The following is a 10,524-nucleotide window of genomic DNA, read 5'->3' as shown; positions in this document are numbered from 1 at the left end:
AAGCTCAAACTCCAATCTCGGGTAAGCCCCGAAACCCATCAAACCGTCAAATTGTGGAAGATTATGGAGATTAGGATAATTTTCATATTTTTATTCACCTCGCACCGGGCACTGGGAAGGGGAGGGGAGGGTGCACAGATTTTGGGTCCGCTCACCAAATCCCACCCCAACATATCGGGGATCCGGCGCACCCATACCCTTTGAGCTGGGTGCGTTTTGCTATATGACTATTGCTTTTTTGTTAACTTACTCTCACGCTCATCCCATCCTAAAACAACATCTGTCCCGTTACCCGGCACGGACAATCGGAACAAATTTCGGTTTATCATGCATCATGCTACTACTGCTGGGGAGTGGCAGACAGTGGAGCTGTAAAAAGGGACAAGCTGAGGGGTTTTTGGGTATCGCATCCCTTTTTCCGTTGTAGGGATACGAGAAAGAAGGGTAAGTTGAGTGGATTTAAGAAAAAAGCCCCCAGCCCAGTGCGAAGGGTTATTGGTGGTAAAATTAGATTTGTTCGGGATTTATCCCCACCCCCTGTCATGGGCGATTTTCTGTTTTTTTCCTCCACATATTTGCCCACCCGAACTCCCAAGCCTTGCACGCATGTATAAACCCTGCTGAGGCGAGTTTGCAACACCAACTTCGACCTGCCGCGGCCACTAGTGTCAGGGACGTGATGGTGGTGATGCAAATTCGAACGGCCCCCTGCAGGCGGTATCGTTTTCCCTGCCGGTCACGTTATGATGGGCTTCGGGATGGTTCGTACCGTGGATAAATTCAAACCAAAGTTCACCGAAAACTTCAACGCCCACGGCATGTTGTCGTTTGCAGGACACAGCCAACCAACGGAAGCACATGCAAGGCAAAGAAGCAAAGAAGAAGAAAACAACACACGCCCAGTTCGTAACGAGTTTTCACATCATTTTACTCTGTGTGAGTGTGTGTGTGTTTCTTTTTTGCATCGTGCAAAACACTCTTCCTTCCATGTTACACTGAACCGGTGGCTAAACGTCGTCGAACGTTTTGCGTCATTGGCAACGATGGGCTGGTTTCGGGTGTTTTTTCCCTTTTGCTTCTGTTCGGTTGGTTTGGTTGGTTAGGCTCGCTTCTTTTACTAACGATACTACCAGCATTGCAAAAAATCAAATCTCTACATGCCAACCGTGTGGATAACATCCCACGCCTCCCACGCGCTTGGTGCATTCCATAACCAAAAAGCAATCTAGCGCGTCAGTCGGTGGGCGCAATGTGGAGAGGCCAACAGCAATAACAACAACGTGGCAACAGTATGATACCAGTGACACGTTCCTGTCCAATATCGAATGCTCAATAAAAAATCAACTGTCGTAAACCGGTAAAACATTCCATCTGTCGCCAGTTTGGGGTGGTGTTGGGCCTTGTGCTGCATGGATTGGGTATGGTGCTGCTGTTTTTAAAATCTGTGTTTCCAATATGCTCTTCGGCTGCACTGATATGACGGTTTTCAAGTGAGAGGTTTGCTGCTGCTTTAAATATTGAAGTTGTAGATGTAACAAAATTGAAGCTAACGAATTTTTATAAAAACGCAAAACGCCTGAAGGTATGCAAAATGAGTCGCATTCGATGTTATATCGTTTAAAAATGTACTTTAACAATGAAATTATCATAAGAAAAGCTTATTTTTGCAGTTACCAACGCATTGGGCTGACATATTTGTCATCAATTTGTTTTTTTTTATGCCTGTTGCCAAAATAAGGCTACAGTTGACCGAGAAATGGCTACAATTTTGACAAATGTTGACAAATGTTGAGGATGGTGCGTAGATATCGATGTGATGCAACAAAGGCGATTCAAATAAAATACATTTTGTAGATTTTAACAACAGTTCATAAATGCCAAACAAATCTTTTAGAACTCAAAACGAAGTGGTTAGATTAAAAATTGCATATGAAACACATTTGAGTTGTGCTTCAAAGCGTGCACACCCAACTCCAAAGATGCGATTAGGAAATGAATTTTGCAGTCTAAAACACTTCTCTTTTGCTGGACGAAAATTCAATTAAACTAGCCACTAAAATGGGTTGAAACAACGCTCCCAGCCAGTGATAGTCCGGTAGTGGCTATAGAAACCGAAACATCCGTGGGCCAAGCTTTATCCGTTGCCGCTTCTAACACTCTTAGTGAGCGTTGCGAAAAAAAAGCAGCAAAAGTGAAGCCGTTGTCGGGATGCCGAAATAAAATGCCACAAACAGCCCAGGCGTCAGCCCGGTCAGCTTGTATGCAAATACATTAAACGCTCCGACGTCCAGCGGTCCAAAAAAACAAGCTTCTACTTAAACGCGCAACATGCCCCCACGAGCTGAGTTGTCTTATATATTTTAAACCCGAAACAATAGTGCACCATTCTGCTGATGCTGCTGCTGCTGGATACCTTCCCTTTGCACTTGGCTGCATACCGCCGCGAAGAGTTTTCTTTTCCTCCTTTCTTTTTGTTCAAGTGAGGGAGTTTTTAATACCAGCAGCTGCAACACTGCATCACAACACACCGGCACAACTCCCGACCCACAGCAATGCATCAGCATAAATATGTTTCATCGTTTTTCGACGAACGTTTCGCTCCGGTTGTAGATACACAGCTGGGACCACGGGATTGAAGTGCAAGCTGCAGTGCATCCGACACAATCCCGCCGCGTGCACCGTGCGAAGTTGTGCAAGTGCAGTGTAAACCTGGTTATGACTTTTTCCTTTCCAACCTCTTCATATTCTGGTACGATGGCCATTGCACTGCTGATAGGGCGTGAGCGGTACGAGGTGTAAAGAGCAGTGTCTAGGTTACCGCTCACCAGGCAACTCTAGCCAGCTGCAGCGGAGCAGCTTATTTCACGTGAATGTTTCATTGCAGCTCGTTTTAACCCGTTCATAAAACAACACACCACCTACCAAAGGTTTGAAGTGTGGGAGAAAAAAAGGTTACAATTTCCTTTCCAGACATTGGTGGAGCGCAGTTGGTTCCAAGCGATTTGGTGCACCGCCGAGTAGAGGGAGGTACCGACGACGAGTAACTTTGAACTTTTGGGGTTTACAGCTACTAGGGTTTTAGCGTTAGTCTTCACGGTACCGGTTTACCTTTCAGACCCTTTTTTTGCGACAAAAAAATGCTTGTCGACTTCCTGCTGATTCGTGGGTGTTGCAGCTGCACAGAACAAGTTTTTGAAGTTATAAAAATACATTTTTTAAACCACCAAACTCCTTAGATTGCTTCAAAGAAACACATGTTTACACCACACGCAATTCTCCACTTAGACGCCTTTGCATGGCTTACAAAAAAACCATGGCCAAAACTAACCCCAAAGTGTTTAAGTGGCTCAAAACCCATGTGCAGATGTGTCATTCCTATTAAAAATGTTACAAAATTGCTCCAAAACTTAATCGACACGGGTAAGAAAACTTTTACATCCACAAAATCGCTTACATTTTTGCTGTTTCTGTCGCATTGGCATACGAAAAGGGTTGTTAGTTTGCAATCCCAAATTGCATCATTATGCTTTCCTTTTCATTTTTGTAACGTGTGCTGTTGGCTAGAAAAAGAAAAGAAAATGGCCCATCTACTTTGCCTTCAACATTGTAGGTACAACGTTGTTCGACATGCACCCGTTTGCCAGCCCCTGAAGTGACTATGATTTATTAGGGCGGCAGTGACTTCAGTTCACACCTTTGCCGTTTCGTACGGATCGAGCAAATTTGTTTGAATTTGTAATTTTGCTCCCCCCCCCCCTTCTGCACCTTGCACCGTGCATCGGATTGGGTGAGTGATGGCATACGCCAGAGTGCACAGGGCACGCTTGATTCATGTAACACACTAACCCTAACTCTTTGCGTCAACCCGACACACAGCGCAAGACGAAAGGGCAAAAGCACGAGTTAATTGAGCCCTAACAAGACGGAATGCCATTAAGAAGCACTTTACCTTTACGCGTGAGGGAATGCAAGCAAGTGTTTGTGTGCTCCTGCAGCAAAAGATAAGCAGTGGAAGCGATGTGCTGTTTTGCATCCTCTCCGAAAACGCTTACAGATGAGAAACCAGCGGCAGAGGCAAACTTCCGTCACCAGGCTGACGCCTCTGCAGACTGACAAGTGAACGGCCGGTCGGTGGAACTTCTTGATCTTGATAGTGTGCCTTCCAGGGGTAGAGCTTTGGTGTAAAATTAAGTGCCTGAAAGTAGGTAAAACAATGCATACTAATATGTTTACGTATGTGCTTTCTTTACAGATCGGTCCACCGGGTAACTGTCTTCTCTTGCGTCTAAAAGGGGAACGGAAAACACCCACAAGAAGGTAAGACAAAGTTGCCTCCTTTCTAGCATTGAGAACTTGAAATACGGGCGAGGAGCGGCATTGAATAAGCAAACCCATCATCGTTGGTGGGTAGAGGACCAATGGTAGAGGCAAGTTTGTGCTAAAGCATAAATAATTGAGGTTTTCGAGCGCAAACAATGCAACGGAAATGGTGTCTCTCATTAAAACTTTACACGTACCTCCGTGTGGTTGGCAATAGCTGGCAGCTTCGTTAGTGCAATTAGGGAAGTTGTGGGTTGGATGGAAGGGGATTGGAATTGGTTTCCAACCAACAAGCAAGGAAATTTTCGTTGAAAAGCTGCTTAGAAGTTAAGAGAATTGAATACAAGTGATAGTGAGTAAGACATTGTATGTACTCGAACTGGTTGTATCGATTGGAAACATGCACTTTTACATAAGCTTTGGAGAGTTTTTGGAGAGGCTTGTCGTATTCTACAGTTTCAAATTGTGGTCGTCCCCGATTGTATCTAATCTTTGAAATTTTAATCAATAATTCAACATTTTTAATTATAGATTTTGTTCAAGTCTTCACGTATCCATCAGCATAGGCTTTCAATGCCGAGTATGGTATTTGGATCCATTACTATTCAATCTATTTCCATTACTACAAAGGTATTTGTAAATTACTTTCAATATTGATTGCAACACTTTCTATGCAATATGTTCAGTGTATCGATCTCTTATTTCAACTATTTTCAATCCTTGAAATAGCATCAACACTGAAGTTTTGTTACACAGATATACTTTGCAATATACTTTAAAGACTGTTAATTTTTCTGCTTGCCCTGAGTGCTCCACTGACAACAGTCTCACCTTAATCGCTGTAAAATTGCCCGCCCACTTCTTTGAAAAGCTTTCCAAACCTCAAGCGGGAAGAAAAACTTTCCGTAAAACAAACTAAAAAAACACACTTCCAACCCACACTTTCCAACACTTTAACACGTACCGTTCGCGTACCGTTCTAGCTGTCGCACGTTCGCAATCACCCGAGGTGACAGTTGGGCAAAATTTATGGATGTGATTTATTTCGCCCACGGCTTTGCACCCGGTTGCACTCCCAGGCCCAGCTCCTGTCCATTTTCGGGGCCTCAGGGCCAACACCTGACGAAATCACCTTCCGCTAAGTTGACTTAAGGGACACCGGGGACATACCGGAACAGTCGAAACTTGCTTGCACACAGAGTGGCTGACGGAGTTCATCATCATGGTCCGACGGGCCAAACAAGGTACAAATATTTATACGTTCGTTTTTTTCCCCCATTGCTTTCTTTGGAAAATGTCAGTTTGATTATTCATTTCTCACCCGGGAAAAGCATCCAGTACGGTCCGGTGAAGGGCACTGCAGACAAAACAGGTCTGCCGAACAGTCTTAAGAATCGTAAGAAAAGGAAGCTCGGAGTTTTTGCTTCAACTTCCTTCCAAACATACTTTTGGAAAACTCACGCCCGGGACCTTTCCTTTGATTTTGGTGCGCCCAATATCCCACCGCTGATTGTTCTCCGCACGTTTTCCGTACGGTAATCGCTTCCTGCCGGTTGTGTGTTGGTATTTTTTTTGGTTCTGACTTTGTCTTTTGTCTGCCTGAAGCCATAAATACATGTAGACTCAGTCCGGCGATCCAGCCGCGCGTCGCCGATCATCCCATTGAGCATGGGGCCCACGTACATGGAAGCCGTCGAAGCTCGGGAGCAGCATAAAACTAATAAATATGCATGTCTTCTCCTGGGAGGATGAGACGGTGCCATTCCCTCGACGGCAGAGTGGAGGAAAATGGCACAGTCAGGCAAAAGCGGCTGTTTTTCCCTGAAAAATGAGCTACAAAAGTCGGGAGAAGAAAAAAAACTTGAAAGTTGGCGCCTCCGCTGGGAATTGATACTGCCACTGTCTGTCTAGTACCACGCCCACCGGTACTGCTAAAAAAACGAGCTCCAACACACAGCAGCAGTGAAACGAGCTGCCACAAATCGGATTTGCAAACGGTAGCTTAAAGCAAAACTGCCTCCGGAGGTGTCGGGTTTGTTTGGGACAACTACACTGGGGGAGCTTTTCCTACACAAACTCCACACACTTGAACTTCTCTGCTGCAAGCTTTATTCAAAGTCTGAAGACATCCTTTTCGAAAAGAGTAAAGCATACTTGCTATACTCCAAGGCGCTGCGGGTGTGCAGATATGTGTTGTGAAAGATAAACAGTCACCCCCTTCGTCATCGTCTCTCCGGTCTACATGTCACCGGTCTACACAGCAACAGTTTATGGAAAAATATTTAAATTTCATTCCCACAAAAGCGGTGCACTACCTTAACACATGGAGTAAAAGTTTCCACAAAGGGCGCTATTCTCACCCTCAAGACACGCTGAACACCTCACAAGCCCCCTTCCTCCCTGGCCAACCTGTCAGCTACGACACGAGTAAGTCTTAATCTTTCGTACATCCCTCCGGGGCATATTTGTGGTGGATGGTAATGGGTCTTAGCGGCATACGGTAGGACGAGGTGTTTCGCTAGATAGTTTCGCCACACCCAGCAGCGCACCAGCAGGGACTGTCAGTGGTACCACGTGGATGTGTTGCCCATCTAGAGCAGCATTCTCGCACCAAAGCAGACAGTCTGTTTTGTTCTGCTAATTCAATTGTTTTATTATGAAATTCAATTGTTCAACACCCTTGGCAGGATGAGCTTGCGAGATGAGCGAAACAAAAAGCCGCAGGCTTTGATCCATAGCAATAGATACGCTCTCTTGTGACATTGCTGGCATCCCTGAAGGTACAGGAGCACTTCAAGCCTCGAAATGAGTGTACGCACCACACCTGAAGTAGACGCTTTGCTTCCAACAACATTTTACCATTCCTTCTGGTACTCATACTGCTGTGAGTGTGTGTGTGCTCTTTTCGTTGTCAGCAAAGCATACTCAAGCCTCAAAAAGCCAGAGAGCTGGGAAATGGATACGCGGGCCCCTTATGCTTCCCACTTGACACTGTCGGCACTAGACCGAAAGCTGTCGATCTCTATCGACAGGGCAACTTCCCAAACGATACCCACTTCCGAAAAATCCCACTTGAAACCTGAACCACTGCCACCAGTTTTCCACGTGAATTGGGACTACCAACCTCTTACCAGCCCACACTTCCACGCTCTCTCCAGTCTGATACGACGGTAGGGTTTCACTTGTCTCATTATAATCCACAAATTGCACCACCTGTCTGGTGTGCATGGGGTCTGGACCGACCAGCTGATGCACATTCCGGCTGTCTTCGAGGTATCATAACGGGATTGCTAACGCTACCGAACCCGACCAGTCTACCTGCCAGCAGCTCAATCAAAGTCTTTGCATCACCAGTTCTCCGCTTTCTTCGCAACGGTGCACTTTGCCTGAAACGATAACAAATCAAATTAAATTTCTTCCTCCTGTCTTGACTGTGGTCTTACGCGATAGCAAATGAGTGAGTGTGTGTGTGTGTGTGTGTGAGAGAGAGAGAGAGCGAGAAAGTGTTATTTTAGACACCATTAGCATTGTGCGGAAGCTACTTCTTGAGAAGGAAACCATAGCAGCCAGCAGCTGCGAGAACATGATGCAATTCGTACACCTGTGTCGCTCGTCCTGTTATGCGTCTCAGACTTCACTCTTCTTGCTCCACGTTCCGGACAGGGTGTTCTTCTGTGTTTAATTTTGCAATGTCCAACGCTTCCCACCGTTCTCGCAGCGTGATTAGATCAGCTCACACTGACACTGATTCCTCCGATTAGCCATGCTGCTGCTTCTTGCACAAAAACGTTAGCCAAGCCTCTGAAGGATTTCTTCGTTCGACTGAGACGGGAGTGGTGGGAACGATACCGTGTACACTTCACCGTAGGAAACTGTGAAGACGGAGGTTTAGCAATTGCTAGAACGGGTTTCCATTCAACGCCTGCTGCAATCGGAGGGTAATTGTTTCATGTTTAAACTAATTTCCTCGACATCCGGGAGGAGCGGGTTGCATGACATACGGTGCTAGCGTTCAGGTCAACGGGCTATCATCGATCGGGTGCTCTCTAGGCCTGCCTGTGTATTAAGAACATGATGGGGTTATATTATTCGCTGCTAAATTGAATCACTTGGAAGCGAACTGATTATTACCGGCTCTTGGTTTGTTCTTGAGTGGTGATAAGGCATGAGAGGCTTAAGGGTTTCCAGTGATTTGATCAATGTTTTATGACAAGGCCTTTTAAATACACATTCCATATGGTTTACGGTGTGCTACTCTTGCTGGTTATAACTCTATCGAGAGTTGTAATAAATCAATCCAGAATACTTGCAGTATCTTTACGACTACTTGGCTGAAAGGCTTAAATGTCGTTTGTGACGGTATTTTTCATCTTATTTTATACCTATTGCTGAAATTTTGATCACCGTAAAGTCTTGATATCATTTTCATGACAGTTGTGTCTAGTTTTTTTGATACACGCAACTATTTAAGGTCCTAAAAGAGACTGTTAAATGCATAATAAAGAATATTGGTAATGAACATTGCATAAATTTAGGCGTTTAGCAACAATAATAGTATTTAAATAACAAATTGTCATCTCAGTTTCTTTGTTTGTCACCATGATCATTGTTAAATCTGAAAATAAAAAGAAATAAAAAAAATATTAAAGATATTTAAATGCTCTTTACTTCATGATAAAAATGTCACATTGCTTTTCTGAGATCACTCTTTCATCATCCGTTTTTTTCCCTCCGAGCGAACACCAAGTAGATAACAACTCACACAAAAAAGGTACCACTCTCTGCAAGTGAAATGGCCATTCTCCAACAAATATTCCATTCGCTATCGCATAAAGCAACCATCCATCCTCCCCCTGGTGGCGAACATTAAAGCATATCTCGACCCATTGGGACTCGTTGTTAAAAAGCTGGAAATTCTGCACCTCCCGCTCCTCCTCATCTATTCACCCTCGCGTTTTGCACATAAATTAGAAGGTGCCCCACTGCAACGATGGTGCTCCATTGTACTTCCTGTTGCGGGGCCCCCTTCCACACCCCTCCCACACCCACCCAGCAGCCACGTACATTGAACGTATTAAAGGTAATTTACAACAAATTTTATTCTCTTCGCTTCCGGGCACTTCCCGGGCTACGGGGGCTGGTGGTTTCCTTCGCTTTTGTTTCAAAAGCACGGAGCATGGCATTTCCTTTTCCGACCTTCCCCTGCTGGGAGTTCTCCGTGCTGGTTAGGAGACCGCTTGTCACCTACGTGTGCCATCTCCCAGTGTGGTTGTAATGCCCGCACACCGACTCAACGAACAAAACAAAAAAAGACCACGTAGAGAAGTAAAGAATCATGCCCGCTCTCTCACCGCAAGAGCTGTAAATAATTTATATCAACCACTTTTGCCACAGTCTTTTCACTTTTTGCACCTTTCCGCACGGGTTTCTGCTGTTTTTTTTTTATCACCATCATCTCTTCCAGCGTGGTTTGTCCCACGTTCCCGCTGGGGGATGATATCCCGGTTTGTTCAGCAGAGCTTCTCCGTCCGGTTTGCACTGCTGCACCGCCGCTGGCATCATCATTGCTACTTGTTAACCGCAGCTAAGTTGGGTTAGTTGCCGTACACCGCCGTGGTGGTGATGCTAACGATGTTCGGCAAACAAGCAGTGCAGGAGTGGCTGCCTACCACACATACACACACCGATAGTTCTCGTGAGTGTGCCAGTGGCTGCGAAGCTGCACTTTTGCTAACAAACGCTTGCACCAGGCCGTGCACACAGCAGGGATAGCAGGGTGGACACATTAGATGCTTGTTTCTTTGTTCTACGGATACGGATGTAACCCTTTAAAATGATGGCGGGTTTTTGTGCTTTTAGTGCAAACTGTTTTGCAATGTGATAATGTAAGTCCCGTGGGTGGAAGGGAAGCATTTTTCATTGTCTTTTCCGTGTGTTTTAGACGCTGAAATTAAAGAGGTATCTTTAGGAGATTGGTTTTCTTTTTTTTAAGAGACAACTTTTTGGGTTTTCAGAACTTTTGAATTGGATTGAGTAAACCAGTAATTATATTTACTACATTTTTTTTAACTTTGAAGGCTTTGGATGTTCGAAACGGCTTGGATGTTGCGTATATTTAAATGGCTATATTTGAAGTTGAAACGAATTAGTTTTCGAATTACGAATTAGTTACTGGAGGTATAGCTCTAATTTTACACGACTATT

At 44.9% G+C, this 10,524-nt stretch overlaps 1 long non-coding RNA gene across 1 annotated transcript; it reads right to left on the bottom strand.

Moving 5' to 3' along the window:
• Positions 1 to 6,960: 6,960 nt before the first annotated feature.
• LOC120904133 lies at positions 6,961 to 8,864 on the bottom strand. Its single transcript, XR_005739704.1, has 3 exons — positions 8,452 to 8,864; positions 7,920 to 8,376; positions 6,961 to 7,706 (listed from the first exon to the last, which is right to left on the bottom strand). It is a non-coding gene; the product is annotated as an uncharacterized LOC120904133 (long non-coding RNA).
• Between the last annotated feature and the right edge of the window lie 1,660 nt (positions 8,865 to 10,524).

Source organism: Anopheles arabiensis, chromosome 3, assembly GCF_016920715.1.
Source record: "Anopheles arabiensis isolate DONGOLA chromosome 3, AaraD3, whole genome shotgun sequence".
NCBI lineage: Eukaryota > Metazoa > Arthropoda > Insecta > Diptera > Culicidae > Anopheles > Anopheles arabiensis.
The sequence above is the reverse complement of the archived record's forward strand: the minus strand, read 5'-3'. Positions and strand labels throughout refer to the sequence as shown.